The sequence below is a fragment of the Petaurus breviceps genome, unplaced genomic scaffold (assembly GCF_028583685.1).
Source record: "Petaurus breviceps papuanus isolate PSGF00001 unplaced genomic scaffold, PetGlider_PUasm1.0 99, whole genome shotgun sequence".
Lineage (NCBI taxonomy): Eukaryota > Metazoa > Chordata > Mammalia > Diprotodontia > Petauridae > Petaurus > Petaurus breviceps.
In genome coordinates, this window is record NW_027187465.1 from 18,019,877 (window position 1) to 18,046,194 (window position 26,318).

Genomic DNA, 26,318 nt, shown 5'->3' on the forward strand with positions numbered 1-26,318 from the left:
GATAGATAGATAGATAGATAGATAGATAGATAGATAGATAGATAGATAAATGAATGAATGAATAATTTTACAGGTGAGGAAACCGAGGCACAGGGAAGGTCCAAAGTCACACTAAAAAGAAAGTTAGAATTTGAAGGCAGGTCTTTAAGCCTTCAAAACTCAGGCTCTTTCCACTCCCTTCACCCTATATTTGTTATCCCCCTGAGGTCCAGGGGGTGGGCAAAGGTCCCTCTAGCCACCCTAGGAAGAAGAAGCCTTTGGGTTCCCTCTATCATCTTTCTCTTAAGGGCTTTAGAAAGAAACGTGCCTTAATTGATCTGTCTCCCTCCTTTCCTAGTGAGGGGCAGGCCCAAGCCCAGGGGTTCATCTGCTCTGAATCCTGGGGAGCTCTGCTGGGCCCCAGTCCCTTCAGCTACACTCCTTTTAGGACTCTCCTCCTAGGTCTGGGAGGAGATTGAGGTAATTGTCTGAATTATTCATTGCTTCTCCTGCAAATTAAAATAAGAATTATTTTGTCCTCAGTTCCCGGGCATTTCGAGTGGGAGCTTCACGTGACCCAGAATTACTGGGTAACTGGATTTTAATTCTCCAGGCGTCCTTCCTCCCTGGAAGGGGGAGGGACGGGAACACGTAGAAAGAGCCGCTGGGGGAAATTCCACGGAGAGGGGAAGGCGGAGGGAGACGCGGAAGGTGAGACTCAGGTTTAGGAAAGTGGCTGCTGGGAACGGTGGGAGAGAGGAGTAGTCCCTGGGAAAGGGCGTGCCCGGGCCATGCCGGGGCAGCTGTGCTCGGGTCTGCTCCTACTTCTCCCTCCCGGGAAGAAAATTCTTCAAACATCTTTCAATGGGAGGTTTTTGGCTCCAGAAGGAATTTCGCTAATTCTCTTTTCCCACTGGGGAGCTTCACTTTCCACTTCTCCCCTAACAAGCCAGTCCTTGTTCCCGATTTGGGGAAGGCAGGTAAAACCTGCGAAGCTCAGGTCTCCCTGTCAGACTTGGGCTGAAAGCCAAGGATGGGGAAAGTGGGATGTCCTGTGGCAAGGGATGACTTGGGCGATGAACCGTCTACTCTGTACAAAGCTCGCGCCGTGCAACCTCACCGGGAGTCCGCTCTGACTCTAGGAGCGATCTGGGGAGCTCATTTGACGAATGAGGAAACTGAGGCCCCAAAAGAAGTGAATTTCTCCGAGGTTATTCAAGTGCACAGCTGGACAGAGCTGGGCCTCAAAACCAAACCTTTGACTTCAAATCTATTCCTTCCTTGATGAGAAACTCTCTCTGGCCTCATTTTCCCCCATCTTCCCAATGAGATCCCCCAAAAGCCTCCCAGAAGTGACATTTTGTCTAATAAAACCCCTTCCGGTTCTGATTATCTGATTATCTTCCCATGTGCAGTTTTCTATGTTCTAAGTTCCAAATTTGCCCCCCCCCCCGCACACATATTCCTATTCTGAGACCCCCTCGCTCTTAACATTTTCTATTGTAAGGCACCTCCCAACTTTGACATTCCCAGTTCTAAGGCCCCTCCCAAATAAGACATTCCCTATTCTAAGGCCCCTCCTAGTTCCCACAGTCTATGTTCTAAGGCTCCTCCCAACCCTGACATCCCCAGTTCTAAGGCCCTTCCCAAGCTCTGATATTCTATTTTAAGTCTCCTCGCAGCTCTGACATACGTTCTAAGGTCCCTCCCAACTCTGACGCTTCTTGTCCTAAAGAATCTGCAGCACTGATATTCTATGTTCTAAGGCCCTCTCATGTCTAGCATACTTTCCAGCTCTAACTTCTATAGTCCTTTCCAGCTGCCGGCTGGCAATGCCTTGGCAAAGCCCAGGGCGCTCCCCACAGCTGTCCGGCAAATTTCAAAGGAGGAACTTTGACCAGTTAAATTTGGTTTTGTTTTCCTTCCAGCCGTGCATTACCCAGAGCACTCCGAATCAATACAGATGGGGGTGGGGTGGGAGCCCTGCTCCAGATCCGTCAGGGCAGGATCCAGTTCGAAAAACGGCTGATTGAGAGACTTCGGTTACACTCGATCCCGGAATCTCACATGAAAAAGCAATTGGAACAGCGAAAGTCTGGCGGCCGCCAGGGTTAAAGTCCCCCAGAACCACTAGAAGGCAACGTGGTGTTGGTGGAATGACCGTTAGATTTGATGTTGGATGCCCTGGATTCTAATGGGAGCGTTATTAAGTATCAAACGCCGGGCATCGCGCTGGAGCTGGGAAACTCGACAAAACTGGAAACAGTCCCTACCCTCAAGGAGTTTATAATTTAGCAGGGGAAACGAAAGAACTACATAAATATATAAGTAAAAACTCTGGAATTCAATTTCTTCTGCTGTAAAATGGCAAACTCAGACTGGAACAGAGCTTCACCTTTTTGTGCCCTGGACCTCTTTTTATCATAGTTTGACTGAAGCCTCTTAAGTCCGTCATAGGAATCATGTTTTTAAATGCATAAAATAAAATACATCTTTTTCTTCTGTTGTTCAGTCGTGTCCCACTCTTTGTAACTCCATTTGGGGTTTTCTTGACAAAGATACTGGAGTGGTTTACCATTTCCTTCTCCAATTTATTTTATAGATGAGGAAACAGGTGAACGGTGAAAGTGACTTGCCCAGGATCACACGGTTATAAGTGTCCGAGGTCAAATTTGAACTCAAAAAGACGAGTCTTCCTGACTTCAAGCCGAACACTAGGGTTATAAAGGAAATCAATCATTGAAGAAGTTATGATTTCTTTTAAGTTCAGGAATTCCAGGTTAAGAACCAGGTCCTGGACGATTGTGAAGACTTGCCCGGGTCCTTCTACACCAAGCCTTAAAGAGTGTTCAAAATGTGACAAGAACTAGGGATTTCTGAGATTGGAGAATCGCCACATGTAGGTAGATAATCTACAGCGTCCAGGGGCACCGGAAAGTGGTGTCAAAGGTCTCACTCCTCAGTATTTCAACCATTCAAAAAGTGTTTATGACAGAGTTGGTGCTGGGTATACAAAGACCAAAAACAAAAGCCAGTCCCTGCCCTCCGGAAGCTTACACACCAGCCTAGTATCATTTAGGAGTGATGAAGGGGCCTGAAGTCCATTCATCCCAACTCTGTCATTTTATAGAAGGCACAGAAAGGTGCGGTGACTTCCCAGGGTAAGGCAGGTAGGAAGTGGCAGATCAGGGGTTCGAATCCTGAGCACTCTAGCTCGAAATTCAGCCGTCCTTTCTCCACGCCACACTGAAATCCTTTTCAGCGCTTTCTGCAGCCCAGAAACAAACGATAATTCGATTTATTTGCTTCAATATAAGGGAGGTCTTAGGAAAAGCCAAACGGTCCGGAGGGGTTTTCACTGATTCCGAGTGTCCTTACTACCCCAGACCAGCGAGCGCCTCGCCTAGGCCGCCCGATCCGCTCCGGTCTCCCTCAGCCAGCCTCGGTGATCGGTGGTTAGCATCTTCGCCCCCCTTTTGCAGAACTAGGGGGAGGAAAGATCAGAGGGAGCTGGGCCCCTCCCATTTACTTCCCAGGGGTACCCACGTCCAAGCCAACCCCTCAGCAGCCTCTACACCAGGGCGGCGATGTTAAATACGGCCCTTTTAATCAGTGGCTAATCCCCCTGACGCTTTTAAACTAGGCTGGGCCATTAACCCCAGGCCTGCTCTAACTCCCCCAAGCTACATCTGCTGCTCGGCTCGGGTCACCGCACGAGGATTAGGCTTTTGCGAAGAGAAAGGGGAGATCAAAGCGGCGACAAAAATAAATATAAACAGCCCCGCGCACTTGTGTACACACACGCACGCTCGCCCATCCATCATCTCTGAGTGCCGCCCCCGCATCCCCCCGTCAGACAGCCTGAACCTGGGGGCTCCGCAGGCTCACCTAAGGACACAGGACCAAGAGTCAGAGTAACTGAGTCAGTGTCTCGGTTCAAATCCCTCTCTTCCATAACCCGTGCGACCTTGGGCAAATCACTTAACTTCTATAGGTCTGTTTCCTTGACTATCAAGTGAAGGGGATTGGACTAGGGGGTCCCTAAGGCCCGCTCTAGGTCTATGGTTCTAGAGACCTAGGTTTGCAAAGAGTTTGATTTATAGCAACCCCACCAAATAGATATTGTCCCAGTTTTTCAGAAAACTTAAATTTTTACAGGGTAAGCTGTTTGCCTGGGGTCACATACAGTCTGAGGCAGGATCGATCAGTCCACAAGCATTCATTAAGCGCCTCTTCTGTGCCTAGACCTGTGTACAGCTCTGGGAATACAAACCGAAACTTTTCCCTAACTGTAGTTCTTCATACCATTTCACAGATAAGAAAACTGAGGCTCAGCGAGATAAAAATGGTTTACTCTCAGTCACCAGACCCCCTAAATTGGCCTCAGGAGACCTGACTCCAGTCCGACTCTGTTATATCCCGTCCTCTTTTCAGGGCACCAAAGTGGCTCCTGGAGTCGATCTCTGCTATTCTGTGTAATGGGGTGTCGGAAGTCCTTGGGTTCAGCCACAAACTAGGGGCATTTTCTCTTGGTGGTCTCAGAGACAGAAAAAAAAAAAAAACGACTGAGTTCAAGTTTTGCTCCGACGAACGCTGGTTGTATGACCCTGGGTAGATCCCTCGGTATTCAAGAGAACTCTCTAAGACTTTTAAATTTCAGAGAAGGTGCCAGTTTGCGCTCGCAGAGAGAGTTCTTCCATACCGGAGGTGCTCATACGAATCCACACTATTTCTGAACGTCCGTATCGTCATTTGTAAATTGAGGCTCAGAATGAGGTGGCGCAGAGGCTGAAAATCCCTACCCTGCTAAATTGGTTAGCTGATGGGTTTGGGGAGCCGGAGATTGAGGCCCAAATAAAATAAGGGATAGGGAAGAGCATTGTCAATTGTGCAGCTGGGATTGCGTGGTAGTATCCCCGAATGTACAGAACCGTGTAGACTCCCGAATAATTAATATTAACAACTCAGATGATAAAGACAGCAGGCATTTACAAAGCCCCTTGACTAGGGGCTCAATGGGCTTTACAAATAGTACTCATCTGGGCCTTTTTGCTTCTTTCCCCTAACCCGGTGGCGGGGCTGGACATTTTATTAGTCCCATTTTCACATTTCCTCATCTTGCTGATTTCAGCAATCATTTCAAGATTCCTAACCAGCTCTGTGAATGAAAAGCAATGCGCCTACTAGCCTGGGCACACGCTGCGGGTAAGAGTCGGAGACAGAATTCGAACACAGGTCCCAGGTGAATCCTCGCCCTGGAGCACGGCGTTCTAGACACTCCCCGGAGTTAGGCCTCGCCAAGCCTCTGGAGCGCTGAGCTTACCTTGGGCAGGTGAGCCCGCACTGAGCAGCGAGTCCCTGCCCCTTACCCTCCGGACTGGGGGAGAGTCCGTATCTCCCCGGTGGGTCCTAGTGGAAGGGAAGCGACTGCATCCCTGCCGTGCCCAGCTGGAGGAGGGTGCGCCTGGCCTGCACCTCCCGCGCTATTGGGGCTGCAGGCAGTTCTTGGGCTGAGCCATAAAAAGGTTTACAAGACCCTGTTAAAGCGGCCGTAAAAACAATTAACTTTAATGGAACCTTGACTACATGCGCGTGCACGCGTTTGCCGGGGTTTTCGGGAGAGGGGAAACCCGGGCTTAGGAGCCCTGCCCTCCTGCCAGCCCGAAGGAGGCTCGCGCTTACCCCCCCCCCCTGTTTCCCTTTACACGCCCACCTTCCCCAAGGGTCTGTGTGGCTGTGTGGGGGGGAAGTGGGGGGGTGAGGGGGACTATCTGTCTGAGTAATCAGCGAGTGTGCCTGGCCGTGAGTGTAGATTCGAGCTTTTCCTCCTGTCTTCCAGCAAATACGTACTGCTCAAGGCTTCTGGGCAGGGTGAAGTATGTGCATGTGGGTGTGAGTGGCTGTATGCATGCTTGTTCTCAAGGATGTGTGTCAAGGTGCAGTGTGTGTGTGCATGTGTATGACCTAGAGAATTTGTATGTTTTCCAACTCTGTTTTAGCTACCAAGGGTGTTTGAATCAATCTGGGTGTATCTAGCTGGGCGCCCTGAATGTTAATACCTTCACTTTTCCCTGAACACACACTTATACTGATTCGAGCTTTGACACACACACTGACACTAACATACGCTCCTTCACACACAAGGCCACATGCATACATATTGAGGCCGTACCAGTCTTCCAGGAATGTTCTTCCTCTGTGAACACTAGGGTTGCTAAGTAACCCTAGTATTATTTTATCAGCAAATACATGTGAATTGTGCTGGTGTAACACCAAGGTCTCTCTCTTCCTCCACCTTCCCCATACACACACATAAACACACCTCCCCATAGCCCCAAGATAGCAGCTCAGAAACAACAAGGAGGGAGGGGAGAGCTTCACACTACCTCTCTCAGGTTCCAGTGGATCAACCCTACCTCCTCTGAGACCACCTAGAGCTAGAATCCATTAGAGCAGAGACAAGAATGCTGAGAAGGCCCCATCTTCCACTTTGTCTCAGCTACTGGTCCTCTGTCTCCAATTCCCCAGCCAAAGATTCTTTTCCATATACAAGGCAATCTTCTAGCATCAATTAAATCTCTCTCCCTTTCATTCAGGAATAGATTTGAACTATTATATTTGAACGAGGAAAGGTATGCTGTATGTCATACAGCTTCCAGACTGGCCCACAAGCACTGAACTGACCATGATTCTAGGAGAATTTTGGATTGGAGTGGGGGTGGGAGGAGGTACAGGCCCAAAACAAGGGATTTTGGAACTGCTTAGAACTTCATTCATTAATTGAAAAAACAGCAACCAGTCATATACTATGGGCCCAGCTCTTGTACACAGAGGACACTCCATTTCCTATCTGTGAACTGAATGTTCTGCCCTCCCCTCACCACCTCTTATAATTTCTGGTTTCTTTTCAAGACTCAGTTCAACAGCCTCATTCTGCAGGAGGCCTTTCCTAGTCTCACCCCCCCCCCCCCATTGCCATGCTTTCCCTTCCAAGGGTACCATAAAGTATCTGGTTGGGATTTTTTATAATATTTTATTTTTTCCAAAATTACATATCAGGATAATTTTTAGCACTTATTTTTACAAGATTTTGAGTTCCAAATTTTTCTCCCTTCCTCTCTCCCCTCACTTCCAAAAATGATAGGCAAAGTGATATAGGTTATATGTATGCTATCATGTAAACCATGTTTCCATATTAGTGAGGTATCTGTTTTTATATAAGTCTTGTAAATGCCTACGTAAGGATGTTGCTATATATGGACTATATATGGACATGTGATCTCTGCATTACGATGTAAAGATAGGAACTTTTGATCTCGTATCCTGTCATCTAACACAGAGCCTGGAGTGTAATAGGTATTTGAGAATTGCTTGTTTTCTTGCTTACTTGATTGTACTAGGGACTGAATGTACAAAGATCTGAGTCTCTACCCTCAAGGAGTTTACTTTCTATTAAGGAATTTCAGGCCTTACCTCTTTATTCCCCCCCCCCCCACCCTTCATATCTCAGGGAATGTGGGAAGCAGGAAAGCCACAGTCACGAATCCTCTATCATGATCAGCCGTGTTCTATTCTCCCTGGAGCTGGTGTTGTCACTAATTTCCCATCCAGACTGCTCCTACTAAGAGTGTACTCATAGCTTCTTTTTTCTTCTAAGAATCCATTCCTCCAGTGATGGGAGAAATGCTCAGCCCCCATCCAACTCCAATTTCTCTGGCAGTCTATTTATCATACAGCAGTAGAACAATAGGATTTCAGAGGTGAAAGAGGTCTTAGTACAGAGAATGTCAGGGCTGGAAGGGAGCTTACATTTTTTAAGGAATGTGAGAGGTGAGAGAGGCCTTAGATTATGAATGTCAGAAGTGGGAGGGGCCTTAGAATACAGAACTGAAGACACAATTTGGGGAAGTGGGAAGCATTCTGAATTGAAGTTGGGGAACCTGGGTTCAAACCATTTTAGAAGGGTGTCTAAGGTGCTTCCAACTCTAAATCTGCAATGGTAAGAAAGGAAGAATGAGAATATAGGGGGAACCTTAGAAGCCCTGCCACCCACTCCTCATTATGTAAATGGGGAAACTGGCCCAGACATGGCTGATTGCATAACCAGGCAATGAAGAACTAGAATTTATCACTCAGGTCTTCTGACTCTCAGTCCAGAATTCCACTTGCTTTGTATAAATTCACACTAACAAGATTAATCAATCATCAATCAATCTATGAACATTTATTAAGCACCAGGCACTCAGCTAAGTACTTGGCATATCAAGAAAAGTCAGGGAAGATACCTACCCTCAAGAGCTAACAATCTAATCAGGGAGACAACATGCAAACAGCTGTGTACAAACAAATTATACCCTGTACCTGTGTCAAAAAGGTAATTCCACCACTATTCCCCATGTCCAAATAACAGAATGAATTTCTAGAAAGCAGGGTTGTCAAAGACAGAATAATTCTATCTCAAATGGATTGAAGATGAGCTGTATCCAAAAGGTGACAATTTAGTAAAACTACCCTTTGTCCTTGTCCCCTCGTCCCCTCTCTAACCCCTCTGATCCCATATAGATAACAATTAGACTCCAGGCAATACAAGTGAGGAGAGTCAGTCTGCAGCAGTTAATCCTGTAAAAGGAATGAATGCTTAGGAGAGATTGGAGATAGTATAAATTCTAAGCAGTTTCTTCTTTTTGACCTGTACCTCCTCCTCCCCAAATTCAAAATTCTCAGAGAATCATGGGCAGTTCAGTGCTTGTGGGCCAGTCCGGAAGCTGTTTGAGACAGAGCATACCTTGCCTTGTTCAAATATAATAGTTCAAATCTATTCCTGAATGAAAGGGAGAGGAATTTAATTGGTACTAGAAGATCGCCTTGTATATGGAAAAGAATCTTCAGCTGGGGAATTGGAGACAGAGGACCAGTAGCCAAGACAAAGGGGAAGATGGGGCCTTCTCAGCATTCTTGTTTCTGATCCAATGGATTCTAGCTCTAGGTGGTCTCAGAGGAGGTAGGGTTGATTCACTGGAACCTGAGAGAGGTAGTGTGAAAGCTGTCTCCTCCCTCCTGGTTGTTACTGAACTATCTTGGGACTGTGGGGAAGTGAGTTTATGTGTGTGTATGGGGAAGGGGAAGGAAGAGAGAGACCTTGGTGTACACCAGCACAATTCACATGTATTTGCTGATGAAATCATACTAGGATTACTTATCTCTGAGACAGGAGATTAGGAGAGACAGAGAAAACAGACAATCAGGGTTTCCTGTGATTTGAGAGAAGGAATAAAGGGACCATCGACTGTTGGGGTACATGTGGCTGATTTGGAGTAAGTCTGGTGTTGATGACAATTAAAGTGAAAATCTGGGCTGAAGTTAGAAAAACTTTGACATTCTATGTTCTAAAGCCCCTCACCAAACTGACATTTTATGTTTTAAGACTCACCCAGCTCTCACATTCTATGTCCCAAGGTTCTTTCCAGCTTGGACATCTTCCATTCTAATGTTCCTTCTTCCTAATCTGTAAAATGGGGAAAATAATACTTTCAAGGCCTATCTTACAGATTTGTTTAGGAAAAGTTTTGTAAATGTTAAAACGCCAGAAAAAATGTGAACCATCTTCCATCTCCCTTCTAAGGAGGCCAAGGTAGGATTAAATTCTTTTCTTATCCAATTAATCTTGACCAGTTCCAGGGTCTATATTTCTGAGCCCTCAAACCCACCCTAAGTAGTCAGGTGGTGCAGTGGACAGAGAACTGACCTAGAATCAGAAAGACCTGAATTCAAATCCAGCCTCAAGACACGTCTTAGCTCTGTGACTCTGGACAAGTCACTTAATCTCTTTGCCTCAGTTTCCTTATTTGTAAGATGGGGACAATAATAATAATAATCACCCTAGCAACAACAACAATACCTATCTCCCAGAGTTGCTGTGAGGATCCACCTGAGTTATTACTTGTAAAGTATTTTGCAAATCTTAAAAGAAGCACTTTTTTTTAAAGTAGATTATATCACCACAGTGGCAGAAAAAGCCCTGGCTTTAGAGCCAGAGAACCTGGACACAAATGCCATCTCTTATGCTGACTACCTGTATAAGCTTGAGCATGTCATTTCAACTTCTATTAGTTTCTCACTTCCCTCATCTAGAAAGTGAAGGAAGGTTGGACTAGATCAGTGGTGTCAACATCAAATAGAAATGGGGAGAGGGGCTACTAAACTATATAAAGATCTGAAAGAACATGTTGACTTAGAAAACCACATATTAGCATTATGCTTTATTATATTTTTATTATTTTGGTAAACATTTCCCAATTACATTTTAATCTGTTTTGGATCACGTGCTTTTTCACCCTTTTTCACAGATTCAAAGAGAATAAATATGCCTCAAGAAGCATCAGAGCTGGGGTGGCCAGGTAGTATGGCAAGTAAGAGCACCGGCTCCAGTGTTGAGAAGACCTGGAGATGGAACCCCGGGCTCAGACACTTAGCACCCACCCAGAAACACCTGGCCGCGTAACCTTGAGCAAGTTACTTAACCCCGATTGCTTAGGGGCGGCCAGGTGGCTCATCGAGTAAGAGCACCGGCTCCAGTGTCCGGGATGACCTGGATCAAATCCGGGCTCAGATACTCAGCACCACACCCAGAAATAATAACTGGCCATGTAACCTTGAGCAAGTTACTTAACCCCAATTGCTTACTAAAAAAAAAAAAAGAAGCATCAGAGCTTTGTTGTGCTATTCCATTATAGGTGAAACCCTAAAAGGGAAGCTAAAATAGAAGGTTTTTGTTTAAAAACTTTAAAATGGCACTACTTAAAATAACATCTTTTGCCGATTAAGTTTGGAGGATTTTTTTTTCATATCCATATTTAACAAGCCCCCTTGTCAAAGTCTTTTAGATAGTCTTGACTTTAAAACTGATTTTTTGAAAGAAGCTCCTTTACAACTTCAATACAGGTGTTTTGGTTTTTTTTAGCACATTGTCCAGTAAACCAAACAACCGACAAATATTTGAGCAACCCTAATGTCCAAGGTATCAAAGTATGTCACAGTTTCTAAAACTATATTATCCAATAAACTAAATCTCTGACCAAAAAAAAAAGTAGATTATAAAATTTGGTTTATTTTGAGTCCTCATTGTACAACCAGAATGAAAAAGAGTAGGAAAGCAGCATTGAAGAGGAGATGAATCATCAGTTTGTCTTTAATTGGGCATGATGAGATAGCTTGTCTATCTGGCCTGCTTTGATAGAGTTTGCTAAAGACTCCCTTATGGTTTCTTCCATCAATTTATTATATAAATGGTGGTTGTTATTGTTATTAGTATTGTTAATGTCTCTGCCTGGTAAATGTCTGCCTTTAGTCACGAGAGACAGATCAAACAACAAAGTGTGGATGCTTCCATAGCGCTGGAAAAATAACTTCACACCCAAGTACTCTTGAGGTTGGGTCAAGAATGCCATCTGTTAAGAACGAAATGAGTCCTTGAATGACGCAGACTATGGGAAATGTGGTGGTCCTGAGTGGGGAGTCATAGAATTCTCGACTTAGAAGCCATTGAGCAAACCCCTTCATTTCCCTGATTAGGAAACTGAGGTACAGAATCAAATAATTTTGTCCACGGTCATATGACAAGTGATGTCTGAAGTCAGACTTGAGCTCCAGGTTCATTGTCCTGGCCTGCCCACGTGGCTGCTATAGATGTATAACTAATGTGAAAGAACCAATCTCCAACACTAGTTCACCATCCTAGGTCTCATCCCCTCCAAGCAAGCTTCTCCTTCCTTCTCTAGTTTTTGTGAATAAAGAATACTATTCCCCCCAGGCTCCAAATACTTCAGTCCCTTAGCTAATTCAGCTATCTAGATCTAGTCATCAAGTCTGGGAATTACCACCCTTTGTGATGTCCTTTGCAGATGCCTCCTCTTTCTTTTCTATTTCCTCCTGCAGCCATCTTTGTCCAGACTCTCGTATGGCATATACAATGAAAAGAATATTGGACATTGCAGGAATCAAAAGCTACATGGTCACTTCCTAGCTGTGTGACTCTGTTCAAACTCCAGTTAAATCTAAGCTGAAAAAAAAAAAGGGTACCTCCGCTGCCTACCTCAGGATGGGTAAGCATCGAAAAGGAGCCAGGTCAGATTCCAGCTAAATCCTGGGGGAGCAAAGCTTTCTTTCTTAGAGAAGAGTTGGAAGGGAAATGGGAAAGGAAACTGGACGAGTGGGGAGACAACCATCCTGAGGCAAGTAACACCAGGTCAGTAGGACTAGCTCAGCCATTATGACAACCTTGGAAAGGGTTAGAGCAGATCACCCCACATACCATCAATTAATGCACTTAGACTTTGAGTCAGGAAGGTAGGAATTGAAGTTAGATATTTAATAGCTGCAAGGCATTTATCCTCCCTCAGTCTCAGTTTCTTCATTTGGAAAATGAAAATGATAGTAGCACTCACGTCACAGAGTTGCTTTAAGAATCAAATGAGGTAATTTGTGTAAAGAACTTTGGAAATCTTAAATTGCTATATATGCCAACTCTGAAGGCCAGAACATCCGCAGTTACAATCTCATCTCTCCCACTCATTGGTTGTATGACTTTGGGTGGTTCACTCTTTCTCCCTAATTTATCAGGCAGTGTGTCCTACCTTTATGAGTAGTACTATGAAGACATAAATAATGTAGAACTTTGAGCTGAGTTCTTAGAGAAAGCAAGGAACACCAAGAGGGAAAACACTGGAAATATAGGCGATGTCATGGAGACTGAAAGTGCTGGAGAAACTGCAGAGTAGGACAGCATCGCTCGGGGGTGCTAGGGCTTCTGGGAGGTGGAGCTAGTGTGAGAAGACTAGGAAGGTGGCAAGGGGCCAAGCTGTGAAGAGCTTTAAATGACAAATAAGATTTTATATTTAATCTTACAGGTAATATGTTGCCACAAGAGCTCATTGGGGGAGGATTAGTGGGGAGAAGGGTGGGGTTGACATGGTCATACCTATACTTTAGAAAAAAAAATAGTTGGTGGTTGAATGGATTGGTGTAGGGACAGCCTTGAGGCAGGGAGATAATTTGGAATAACATTAAAAATAGTTCTGCCTAGAGGGGATCAGAGGGGAGAGACCAGGATCTCTGCAAGAGAATGTTGTGGACATAGAAATGACCCAGTTGGACAACAGAGTGGCTATGTGGGGTGAACCAGAGTCAGGAATCAAAAATAAAGTCAAGTTTTCAAGTCTAGATAACTGGGAGAATAGTGATTGGCTTAATGATAAGGAAGTTCAAAAGGAGGCAGGAGGTAAGGCATTCAATTCTTCAGCCCATTGAGTCTGAAACTTCTGCAAGTCATCCAATTTCAGATTTCCAAGAGGTCATTGGAGACATGTGACTATAATAGCCCAGACTAGATTTACAGATCTGGGAATCTTATGCATAGAGATGATAGCGGAATCCATGCAAGCTGATGAGATCATCAAGTGAGATAATATGGAGTTCTGAAATTTTCTCCTCCAAGATTCCTCCCAGCATTAACATTTTATATTCTAAGATCCCTCTCAGATCTGACTTTCTGTGTTCTAAAGGTTCCTCCCAACTCAGTTTTCATATTTCTGAGATTCCATGTTCCAAAGTTCTGTTCAGCTCTAGCATTATGTTCTAAAGTACTTCCCAACTTCATCATCTGTGTTCCAAGACCCCTCCTGGTCTCCACATTTTATGTTCTCAAGATTCTTCCCACCAGTGAATTCTAGGTCTTATGTATTCCCCACATTTTATGTTCCAAGGACTCCAACTTTCATAATGCTTATTTCTTTCAAGTGTTTTTTTGTTTGTTTGTTTTTTTGCCTTTTGGAGGGCAATTGAGGCTAAGTAACTTGCCCGAGGTTACACAGCTAGTTTTTTTTTGTGTGGGTGTTAAGTGTCTGAGGCCCGAACCGAACTCAGGTCCTCCTGACTCCGGTTGCCAGCTCTTTATTCACTGCGCCACCTCGCCGCCCCTCAAGTTCTTTCTAGCACTCACATTCTTCAGCTCTCTGTTAATTTGGGGGACACATGGCCTGCCTCTGAAACCAGACTATACACTTTTTGAGGTGTTGGGAATCCTGCTTTATTCTTTTTTATAGCCCTTGTACTAGAAAATATTAGTCTCAGACCACTTTGGTGGATATTGACAAAGGAACATGAATATCTCATCATCTGTGTAGCTCTAGTCTCCCACTGGTCCATGTTGGGGAATGTCTCTGGGGGGGAATCTTTTGCTTTTCCACAGTCTTCTTCTGACTAACCATGGCCTCGTTAATGTTAACTTATTAAATTAATAAACAGTGACATATGTTGGCCAAGAATGCTAACTTAGGTTTCATTGAAACAGCATTCAAGAAAAAGGAGAGACATTCCATTGCGTTCCACCAAGCCACTTCTGAACTATTTACTAAGTTCTGAGTGCTGATTTACTGGTAAATTACTGGTAAAAAAAAAAAATAAAAAATGTAAATTTACATTTACTGATTTACTTCATCACTAAGCTGAAGAGTGTCCAGTGAAGGGCCACCAGGATGAGAAGGAGCCTTGAGTTCATATCACATGAAGATCTGTTTGAAGAAACTAAAAGTGTTTTCGTCTACAGGAGGGAAGATTTGAAGGTGTGTATGTGTGAGATGCAGAACGTGAAAATTGTCTTCAAGTATTAGAAGATCTGGTACCTGGAAAAGAGATCCAGCTTGTACTGCTTGCCTGAAGATGTTTGTTTGTTTGTTTGTTTGAAGTTTGTATTATCTTTATTTATAGATGATGTTATTTACCTTCTATGAATTTCTTTCTTTTTTTTTTCCTTTTAAATTTATTCATTTTTGGTTTACAACATTCAGTTCCACAAGTTTTTGAATTCCAAATTTTCTCCCCTTCCCTTTCCACGCCCTCCCCCTCCCCAAGGAGCCATGCAATCCAATATAGGTTCTACATATACCTTCACATTAAACATTAGTCAAGTTGTAAAGAATAATTATGGAATGGACCATGAGAAAGAAGAAACAAAACAAAACAAAAAAAAGAGAGGAGGTAGTTTGCTTCCATCTGTATTCAGAATCGGTAATTCTTTCTCTGAAGGTGAATAGCCCTTTCCACCATGAGTCCTTTAGAGTTGTCTAAACAACCTTGAATTGCTGAGAAGAGCCAAGCCGATCAAAGTTAATCATCACAGATTCGATGTGTCTGTAATTGTGTACAATGTTCTGGTTCTGCTCTCTTCACTCAGCATCAGTTTATATAAGTCTCTACAGCTTATTATGAAGTTTGTCTGCTCCTCATTCCTTATAGCACACACCACAACTTGTTTAGTCACTCCCCAGTTGATGGGTATCCCCTCAATTTCCCATTCTTTGTCACCACAAGAACTGTTACAAATATTTTTGTACATACGGGTCCTTTTCCCACTTGTATGATCTGTCTCTTTGGATACAGCCCTAGAAGTGGTATTGCTGAGTCAAAGGTATGCACATTTTTATAGCCCTTTGGGCATAGCCCCAAATTACTCTCCAGAATGGTTGAATCAGTTCACAAATTTCACCAACAAACAATGCATTAATGTTCCATTTTTCCCAGATCTTCTCCAGCATTTATCATTTTCCTGTTTTGTCATGTTAGTCAATCTGACAGGTGTTATGTGGTACCTCAGAGCTGTTTTGATTTGCATTTCTCTAATCAATGGAGATTTTCATATGATTATAGCTATCTTTGATTTCTTCCTTTGAAAACTGCCTGTTCATATCCTTTGATCATTTATCAATTGGGGAATGACTTGTATTCTTATAAATTTGACTCAGTTCTCTGTATATTTTGGAAATGAGCCCTTCATCAGAGACACTGGTTGTAAAAATTCTTTGTCAATTTTCTGCTTCCCTCCTCATCTTGATTGCATTGGTTCTGTTTGTACAAAACCTTTTCAATTTAATACAATTAAAATTATCCATTTTGCATTTCGTAATGCTCTCTATCTCTTATTTGGTCATAAATTCTTCTCTTCTCCACAAATCTGACAGGTAAACTATTCCTTGTTCTCCCAGATTGTTTATAGTCTTTATATCTAAATTGTGAACCAATTTTGATAAAGATGTTTTAAAGAAGAAAAGTATATAAAATATATAAAGAAGAAAAATTTAGACTCCATGTCAGGAAAACCTTCTTAACAATGAGAGCTTTCATTTGAGTTTTCATAAGAGACAGCTAGCTGGAGCACAGAATAGATCACCGGGTAGAGAATCAGGAAGTTTTTGTTCACTCCTCTACTACTCCCTATGACCTCATTTAGGGTTTTCTTGTGAAGGATACTGGAGTGGTTTGCCATGTCCTTCTCTAGCTCTTTTCACAGACGAGGAAACTGAGGTCAAGAGGATATAATAACTTGCTTGTATAATGGCAAAACTAGGAAGTCTCTGAGACCAGATTTGAACTCAGGAAGAAGAGTCTATTCACTGTGCACACGTAGCCACACTTAGTAGTCCCTACATAAAGGCTTCTGTAGCCCACCTCAGTTCTCCAGTCATTCATGTCTCCAGTCATGTAATTTTATTGTCCTTCTCACGAAACCCCCTACCCTTTCCCAAAGTGAAATGGACTTCCTCTAGAAAAAAAAATGCCTTTCCCTCATCATTAGAAGACACCTGGGGATTCTTTCTCAGTTACGATTTGAATTGGCTGACTGATAAGTTCTCTTCTAGCCCTGCCTGAACTTCTGTATCTTTAAAAGAGAGAGAGGAGGAGGAGAAAGAGGTGGAGGAGAAATTAGATAGAAGACACATGCTTGACATTCTTCTTCCAGTGTGACAGGAGCTCACTTCAGGCTATCGGGCTGTTGACAGCTTCAGGGACTGCCACAAGCTGGGGCTAGGCCAGCACACTGGGATTCCAGGAAATTCTAAATGCACCTCAGAGAGCTCATTGGCCTGTCCTCTTTCTTTGAGACAAGAGGCTCAAGGTCACTGGTCTTGTCCTGAAGTGGAGACTTGGAGGAGGGCACTGAGATAGGGTCCCAGGTCACACAGTTTGCCTAAAGCTAAGTGAGCTTTGGGAAGGCATGACCCTCAGGTCCCAGTTTTTTGTCCACAGACCAATTTTAAGATAAGGAGGAATTAGAGGTAAGTGGTCAGATATTCAACGTTCTCAGGTTCCTCTGCTTTGCTCCCAAAGTGAGCCCATTGAAACTTCCTGTCTTTCCTGTCCCACTTGTCTTCCTCCTACCCTGTTCCCTTGAACCTGGACACTAACCCAAGGGGGATTCAGAAACAGGAAATAGGCAATAAAGCCTTAGTTACATGTTGGTACATTACTGTTTCTCTTGTTACAGTGATAAATCTGAAAACATTTTGAAAAGTAGACAAAAGTAAAGTGTTATTTTTGAAGTTTTCATTTCATTCTTGTTGCCTGTATCTCGGTGCAGAAGACAGACGTCTGGATTTGGGCTAGACACAAATCTTAACATAAGTTCTTACTAGCTGCGGGACCCTAGCCAAGTAACTCTCCTCCAATAACTAAAGAGTATCAGTTTCCTTATCTGCAAAAGGAAGATAACACTGCTTGTCTTGCCTATTTCATAGCCTTATTGTGACGAAAGCAATTTCAAAATATATTATTATTAGCAACTAATAACAAACATTTATTAAGTCACTCCTGTGTGCTAGGCAGTATGCTAGGCACTGGAGATATAAAGAAAAATTTGAAACATTCCCTGCCCTCAAAAAGCTTGCATTCTTATGGGAGAAATCACCATGAATGTTCGTATATATGCATGTATGTATATATACACACATATAATATACATATATACATATAAATATATGTATTGCATAGAAATGTATGCATGTATAGAAGTGTGTATATGTGCATATTTATATATGTGTGTATATAAATGCATGTACACATATATATGTAATATATTTATATATGTTTGTAGGATATATTTATATTATATAAAATATATGCACATATGTATATATCAAATAGAAGAAACTTGTGGGAAGGTACTATTAGCATCTGGGGAAGGAAGGGATCAGAAAAAAAGGCAGAGGAAAAAAAGAAGTACATTTCTCTGTTGGGGGTACTCCCTCTGCCACTGCTGAACCCAACCCATCTACATCTTCTCAACCCAGTGTGGTTCTTATCTATAATTTGTCTTTCTATAATTTTTCCATAAAGGATTCAACCAAGGCTTAAGTTCTTCCTTTGGTTATTTCATTGTCTCAGCAAGAACCAGTTTGCCCCTCAGGCTGTCTTTTTATTTTCAGTCTCATTCTTTTTTTTAATTTATTTTATTTTTTTTAAAGCAATTGGGGTTAAGTAACTTGCTCAAGGTTACACGGCCAGTTATTTCTGGGTGTGGTGCTAAGTATCTGAGCCCGGATTTGATCCCCAGGTCATCCTGACACTGGGGCCGGTGCTCTTACTCGCTGAGCCACCTGGCCACCCCCAGTCTCATTCTTATGATGAGACCAAACCACCCCAGTTCTCTCGTCACTCATGTCTCCAGTTATGTATTTTATTTCCCTTCTTATGAGCAGCATCGGTAATAGGCTGATGGCTTTTGCACTACTTATGCCTCTTTCTATTGGCTTTGGATTCCTTATAATTTACTTCCACCAAATGGTGATTCCCTGGGATTTTGAATGGAATAAAAATATGGAGTTATATTCCAATGTAAGGTCTAATTTTAATTTTTTAAGAATATTATCAAACATTATTTTTTTCCTCCCCCCTCTTCCCATGAACTAGAAGAGGGAAAAGACAAATAAAAAGAGAAAAATATAGAATCCTTTTTTAGAAATCCTATACACATAGTCAAGCAACGTTCAAAAATTTATTTCTCATCCAATATCCCATCATCCCTCTGTCATGAGTAAGGCCTCATCCTTTTTTACCAGTCCTATGAAAACATGGTTGATTACTTCATTAAATGGAGTTTTTTTTAAAATCTTTCAGAACTGTTTACTTTTATAATACTGATCTTATAGTATTATTATTCTCTTGGTTTTCCTTACTTCATTCTGCCCAAGTTCATACAAGTCTTCTCAGGTCCTCCTAAAGTCATCTACTTCTTCATTTATTAAAGCACAATAGTATTCCATTACATTACCACAACATAATTTGTTCAGTCATTCCCCAGTTGATGGCCACTCTTCCCCCCTCCTTAGTTTCCACTGTAAAAAGGATTTTTCAAGATATAGGACCTACCATATTGGTCCAGTCATTCAGGAAAACAATTTGGAATTTTGCCCCTAAAATTACTTAACTGTGTATGTCTTGGCCCAGCAATATCACTCCTAGGTTTATACACCAAAGAGATTAAAGAAAGAGGAAAATATATAGTATGATATGATATGATATGACATAATATATATAGCATTGTATGATATGATAAGATATGATATGATTAAAATAAATAATACAATACTATAATATGATAATGTAATATATAATAAATATAAATACTATAATGTTATATGATATTATATCATATAATGTAACATAACATAATACAATACAATACAACACAACACAACACAATACAACACAACATAACATTCTGAGTTCCTTAACTGATACTCCCAGGGCATGCACTTGAAAACCCTTCACTACTTTTGCTGCTCCTCTCTGGACACTCTTTGCCTTGCCAACATCCTTCCTAGAATGTCAGGGCTAAAAGGAAACACAATATTCCAGATGTGGCCTGACTGGAATTCAGTAGCCTAGAGCATTCTCCTCCCTCACTATGGATGCTCTGCTTCCCATAATTCAGCCAAAGAATACATTGACTTTCTTGACTTACATCTAAATGTTTATTGTTTTTGAATAGTTTCAGCCGTGTCTGATTTTTAATGACCCCATTTGGGGTTTTCTTTGCAAAGATACTAAAGTGATATGTCATTTCCTTCTCCAGCTTATTTTACAGATCAGGAAACAGAGGCAAACAGGGTTCAGTGACTTGCCCAGGGTCACACAGCTACTTAAATTTTTGAGGCCAGGTCTGAACTCAGGAAGATGAGTCTTTCTGACCCCAGGCCCTATGCTCAATGTACTGTATCACCTAGCTGTCTTTTAATTTAAAGCTACCTCATAGATTTAAAGAGCAGTTGGGTGAAACAGTGCATAGAGTGCCACATCTGGAGTCAGAAGGACCAAAGTTCAAATCTTACCTCAGACACTCACTAGCTGTGTAACTCTGGGCAAGTCACTTAACCCTGCTAGCCTCAGTTTCTTCATCTATAAGAAGATCTGGAGAAGGAAATGGCAAGGTACTCTGATATCTTTGCCAAGAAAACCCCAAGTGGGGTCATGAAGAGTCAGACACAACTAAACTATTCAAGAACAATAAAAATCTAAATGTAAGTCAAGGAGTATGATTAAAAATAATTCAAGAAAGTCAAATGTATTGTTAGGCTGAATTATGGGAACCAGAGTATCCACATGTGGCATATTGTGTTCCCTTTGAGCCCCCAACATTTTTGGAAAGCCGTTGATGAGACCGAGAGTGTCCAGAGAAAAGCAACAAAAATAGTAAAGGGTTTTCAAGTGCATGCCCTGGGAGTATCAGTTAAAGGTATTAAGGATGTTTATCCTTCAGAAAACCATGTGGGATGTAATAACTGCCTTCAGGTATTTGAAGGGCTGTCACCTGGAAGAGGGATTAGGCTCCTTCTGTTTGGCCCCGGAGGGCAGAAGGAGGGGAAAAATGGGTGGGTGTTACAAAAAGGGAAAATTTCCGTGTAAAGTCAGGAGAAATTCTTCCTCATAATGAGAATAGTCCAACATTGGAATGGCCCATCTCAGGAGGTGGGGGGCTCTCCAGTCTTCTACTCCCACTGGAGCAATCCAAGGGAAGAGTGAAGAGCTGTGAGCTGAGTAAGGCAGAGAGGATTCTCATTCAGGAACAGGATGAAGTAGATGATCACTAAGCTCCCTTTCAACTCTTCTGACTCTGATACTACAGATGAGAAAACTGAGGCCCCTGGGGACAAAGTAGAAACACTGCAACAGAATTCGGGACTAGAACCCAGAGTTTCTTAATTCTCAATCCACTGATCCATGCTGTGCATACTCATGGGAATACAGTATGACAGTGATAATCGAATACAGCTCCACTGTGCTAATCACTTAACAATTATTATCGCATTTGATTCTCACAACAACCCTGGGAGGTAGGTGCTATAATGATCCCCATTTTACAGTTGAGGAAAATGAGTCAAGCAGAGGTTAGGTAACTTGTCCAAGGTCACACAGTATCTGAAGCTATATTTGAAGTCAAGTCCTCCTGACTCCAGACCTAGAGCTCTACTCATTGTGCCACCTAGCTGCTTCATAGATTTAAAGGGTGCCTGTGGTGGTGTGGATAGAGCTCCAGGAAGATTAATCATCCTGAGTTCAAATCTGGCTTCAGTCGCTTATTAGCCATGCAAGTCTGGGCAAGTCACTTTACTCTGTTTGCCTCAGTTTCCCCATCTGTAAAATGACTTGGAGAAGGAATGGAAAACTACTCCATATCTCTGCCAAGAGATGGGGTCATAAAGAATTGTACATGACTGAGCAATAACAATGACATAGATTTAGAGCAGGAAAGGACCTTAGAAGTTATTGAGTTTACCTAACTTTCACAAAAGAGGAAACTGAGGCATTAAATAACCAATGGTCAACATCTTGGCTTTGTTCCCAGACTGCTATAAGGCTTCAAAGGATGGGTTTATATTTCTTCCATTTATGGGTACTGAAGCCTCTCCAACACCTTAGAAGGTCTTCATGACTCATTGTAGATGAAAAACTCCTCCTTTAGTATACAGCCTTGTAAGGATATGCCGCTACAAACTTATGCTAAGTTTCTTGTTGGGTCACGTAAGCCCTTTGAAGGCAGGTGGTGATCCTAATCAGACTTGCAGTCATCAAGATCTGGGTTCAAATCCCAACTCTGACACTTACTAGAGGTGTGACCTCAGCTGGGCAAATCACTGAACCTGCATTTCCTCATTTGTTACATTGGGATAATAGTAACTTTAAAGCATTAATAATCATAATAAATTGACATTAGTATCTGTACATCACTCTTCAATAAGGCATCAAAGGAGGGCTTCACTAAGAGACTTAGCATTTGGACTACAAACAGACCCCTTTGACATGCCTTAGTTTCTCTATTTGCCTTTTTTTCCCCTCTAGATGTGCTATGAGCACTAATGAGTTAACATGTGTGAAATGCCTTTAAATCCTTACACGGATATAATTATACAGTTATTATCATCAAGGGCTTTCTGGGTAGCAGTCAGCCAAGAAGTCAAATAAATTATATTCTATGGTCCTCCTTTCCCCATTAACTCTTTGTAGGCATTTCCCTCAAGTTGGGGACCGTCAATTTGCCCTTCTGGAATTAGAGATAGCCATGAATAGCACAGTGCAGTGGGAAGCATATAAGATTTGGTTTTGGGTTTTTTTTTTTGTTGTTGTTGTTGTTGTTTGTTTGTTTGTTGAGACAATCAGGGTTAAGTGACTTGCCCATGGTCACACAGCTAGTCAGTTTCTGAGGCCAGATTTGAGCTCAGGTCTTCCTGATTCCAGAGCTGGTGCTCTACCCACTTTGATATGTAGCTGCCCCAAGTCCGTAGGACTTGGAGTGAAAACAGCTGGATTTGAATCTCAGTTCTTTTACTTAATAGCTGTATGATGTTGGGCAAGTCACCTAGGCTTCCATTTCCCCCTCTGTGAAATGAGATGGTTGGCCTAGGTGACCTTGAAGTATGCTTCCAGCCTTAGATATAGGATGCCATGGTTCTCACACCCACCTTAGCTTTGCTTCTCTCCAGTGCCAAAGTTTCCCTCCAGGGTCCTTTCTCCAGGTTTTGAAATTGATCCCCTCCCTTATCCACTTGAACTTCCCAGTGTGAAGTGGAGCTCCTTTTCTGGAAATCCTGGGTGGCCCCTCCTGCCTCTCCCCACAGCCTCTAGGTGATGCTTTTTTTCAGCTCCATGGGCTAGGCTCCATGATTCCTCCTTGGAATTCCTGGGTAAGTACCTTTTAAGCCTACCTGATTTATGGACTTCCATTAGATTTCTTCTTGATGCCTCTATCTTTGCCATCAGCTCTCCTCCACTCCCACAATCCATAACCTCAGGATAGGTATTTTTCCATTACCCACTTCAGTGAGGACCAGGGCAAGAGAGTATTTATTCTTCCCTGCAGTTCCCGAGTCTACTTGGCCTCATCTTTTTTTCTATGTCTGGGAGAAGCAGCATGTTACAGTGGCTCTGGAGTCCAACAAACGGATCTAAATGCCACTCCAAACCTCATATTCCTCCTTTGTGAAAGGAGGGTGTTGGACAAAAGGCCTCTGGGGCTTCTCACCGCTCTTCTCACCTCCACCCATTCACACCCCATCTCTCCTTTCCACAGTTTGCCCCCTGATGATCCCAATTTTAACTTCACAGCTGGCATGACTAAGATGTAATCTTAAGAAGAACTTCCTCCAGTGCCTGGGGGCCTTCTCTCTCTGGAGAAATCATCTTCCCCTGAGACCTTCTGCTCCTGGAACATCCCATGGAGGCTTCTTTTTTGAGTTCCTTCAAGAGTCTCCATTTTGGGAAGGGTCTCAAGTTGGCCAATCCTCATTCCCCTCCTGGCTCTGCCTTTTCCTTTATGACTTAAACACTTCCCTGACACTTCCTCCCTTTACCCATCCATCACTCTCCCAATTCCAGCTCCCTTTTGCGCATGACCCTTAGAATGTAAGCTCCTTGAGGGAAAGGACTGTTTGTTTGTTTTTTTTAACTTGTATTTGTATTCCCAGCATTTGCTTGTTGACTTGTCTTTCTGTCTGATGTCTCCAGGTGTTATCTGTGAATCCAGGCTTAAATGCCACTTCAGGTAATTCTGTGATATGTGGGGCAATAGTATTTGCCTGGTAGCTTTCATTCCTCAAAGCCTCCCTGAACTAAGAAGGTTCTCTTGTTACAGAATCCTTAATTTACAGATTAAAAAAAATGAAGCCCAGAGAAGACTTCCTTCAATCTCAGATCAAAGAGTTATAGCTGGAAAGACACCAAGAAGCCATTTATTAGAGGGTGATAATATCCATCTGTAGTTGTAGTGATGAAGACCATATAATATCTATAGGGTGCTTTGCATACATCATCCCTATTGGGTCTGACAGTAACCTGATAAGATAATAACCTTATGTAGAGTATTTCACAAACCTTAAAGCAATAAATGCTCACTGTTTTAGTCAAGAATTATTTGAAATAATTTTAAGTGAAAGAGAAGCTATTTCTTACATGTGTGATCTTGGGCAAGTCAACTTCTCCCAGGTCTCACTTTCCTTATGAAAGAATGAATGAGTGAATGAAAGACTATGCATTTATTAATCATTTACTATTTGCCCATCCTTGTGCTAAGCTCTGGGGACACAAAAAAAGCCAAGAAAAAAGGTCTCACCCCAACGAGTTTATATTCTAATTAGATAATATACAAACATATAGTGTAAATGGAAGGCAATTTGAGAGGGGAAAGTCCCACAGAAGGTGAGATGTGAGTTGTCTTTTTTTAAGATACTCAGAATTAAGTGACTTCCCCAAGGTCACATGGTAAGTGTCAGAGGTCAAATTTGAACTCAGGTCTTCCTGACTCCAGGGACAATGCTCTATCCACTGTACCACCTAGCTGTCCCTTTCAGTTGAGTCTTAAAAGACCCAAGGGAAGCCAAAAGGAGCATCAATATACCTATTTTTTAAAGAGTTAATGAGATAATGAAGATATGAATGTGCTTTGAAAACTGTGGAGCACTGTGGAAATGTGAGGGAATGTGGTCATAATAATTTCATCCATATGCTCAAGAGAGCTACTACCGCTCAGCAGGTCAGAAATGCCTCCTGGTTCCTTAGTGCTTGACTGTCACTGGCTGTCTTTGAAGCCTATAGTGCAAAGTGCTCCCAGAGGCACCAAGCTCAGTGTCTAAGGCTGTTTGGCTGCCCTCTCCAAGAGCCCTGACATGGGCAAAAACAGCAGGGAGGGTGAACCAAGCTCCCTTTGTTGATTTAGAAGGAAAAGAACATCCCACTGATAAGATAACATTTCAGGACATAAAATGGATCCACCTTGTGCCCAGCTATCATCAGACACAACACAGAATCCTTTCATTTTTCTCCAGAATGTTGTGGGTTGATTGAAAATCTGGATATGTGACTGGTTTTTTCACTATTCATCCAGGCATTTGGCAAAGGGCAGACAGACCCTGGCAAGTAGCCTTTCCTGCTGGGGAGCATGGTCACCAGATCCTGGCTGACTGTTCTTATGACCTTAGAGAAAAGTTAGGGCTACTTTGGAGGTTATCACCATGGTGCATACTCATCTCTTGTGGTTTAGTAACAGCCAGTCTGCCTGAGACCCGAGGAGTTCTGTCCATGGGGGCCCAATGTGTCCATGTAATTAGAAATTATTTCTGCCCTTAGGACAGAGTCATGAAGTACCACCTGGGATACGTCAAGGCCTATTAACATGAAAGGTCCCCTCAAATGAATCATCTCTGATGTGGACATAAACAAAACATAATATAAACACATTCAGTTGAATGGGAAAAAAAAGTTTCTAATTATACTCATGTAGAAGGCAAAGACCCTTGGGGGGGGTTGTGTTGTTGTTTTTTATTTGTTTGGGGTTTTTTGCCTTTGTATACCTCAGAGCCTAGCACAGTGTCTTGTCCATGGTATTTGCTAAATAAACACTTGCTGAATTCAATAGTAGTTTTAGGGATAGAATCTTGGAACTGGAAGATCATGGTACAAAGAAATGTAGACTGGCTCAGGAATCACAGGACCTGAATTCAAATGCTAACCTATGATATTTGTTACCTGTGTAGCCTTGGGTAAATTACTTTACTGCCTGGGCCTCAGTTTTCTCATCTGTAAAATAAGAAGATTGGACAAGATGACTTCAGAGGTCCCTTCTAGATCTAGATTTCTGATTCAGTGATCTTGGAGTCATTATGAACCAAAGCCATCGTGTTGTAGATCACAGGTTTAATCTCTGTTTCTAATCATTCACATTTAGTGCTTTCCATGTTGAAGGGAATGCTTTCCGCACAAGAAACATATGACACAGGAAGCATAAGTATTACATGAGAGGCAAATTGCCATGATGTGGATTCAGATCCTGCCTCTGATAGTTGCTCTATGTGTAACTCTGGCAATACACTTAACTTCTCTAGGGTCTCAGCTTCCTAAACTGTAAAATGAATATGTTGGTCTAGATGACTTAGAATGTCCTTTTTAGATAGATAGATAGATAGATAGATAGATAGATAGATAGATAGATAGATAGATAGATAGATAGATAGATAGATAGA

At 42.5% G+C, this 26,318-nt stretch overlaps 1 long non-coding RNA gene across 1 annotated transcript in view; it reads right to left on the reverse strand.

Annotated features, from left to right (window-relative positions):
- Positions 1–26,318, reverse strand: part of LOC138156519 (uncharacterized) — a 94,181-nt gene that overhangs the window by 19,093 nt on the left and 48,770 nt on the right. The window contains exon 2 of the long non-coding RNA XR_011167170.1: positions 9,410–9,484. This is a non-coding gene — a long non-coding RNA (uncharacterized lncRNA). The remainder of the gene's footprint in view (positions 1–9,409; positions 9,485–26,318) is intronic.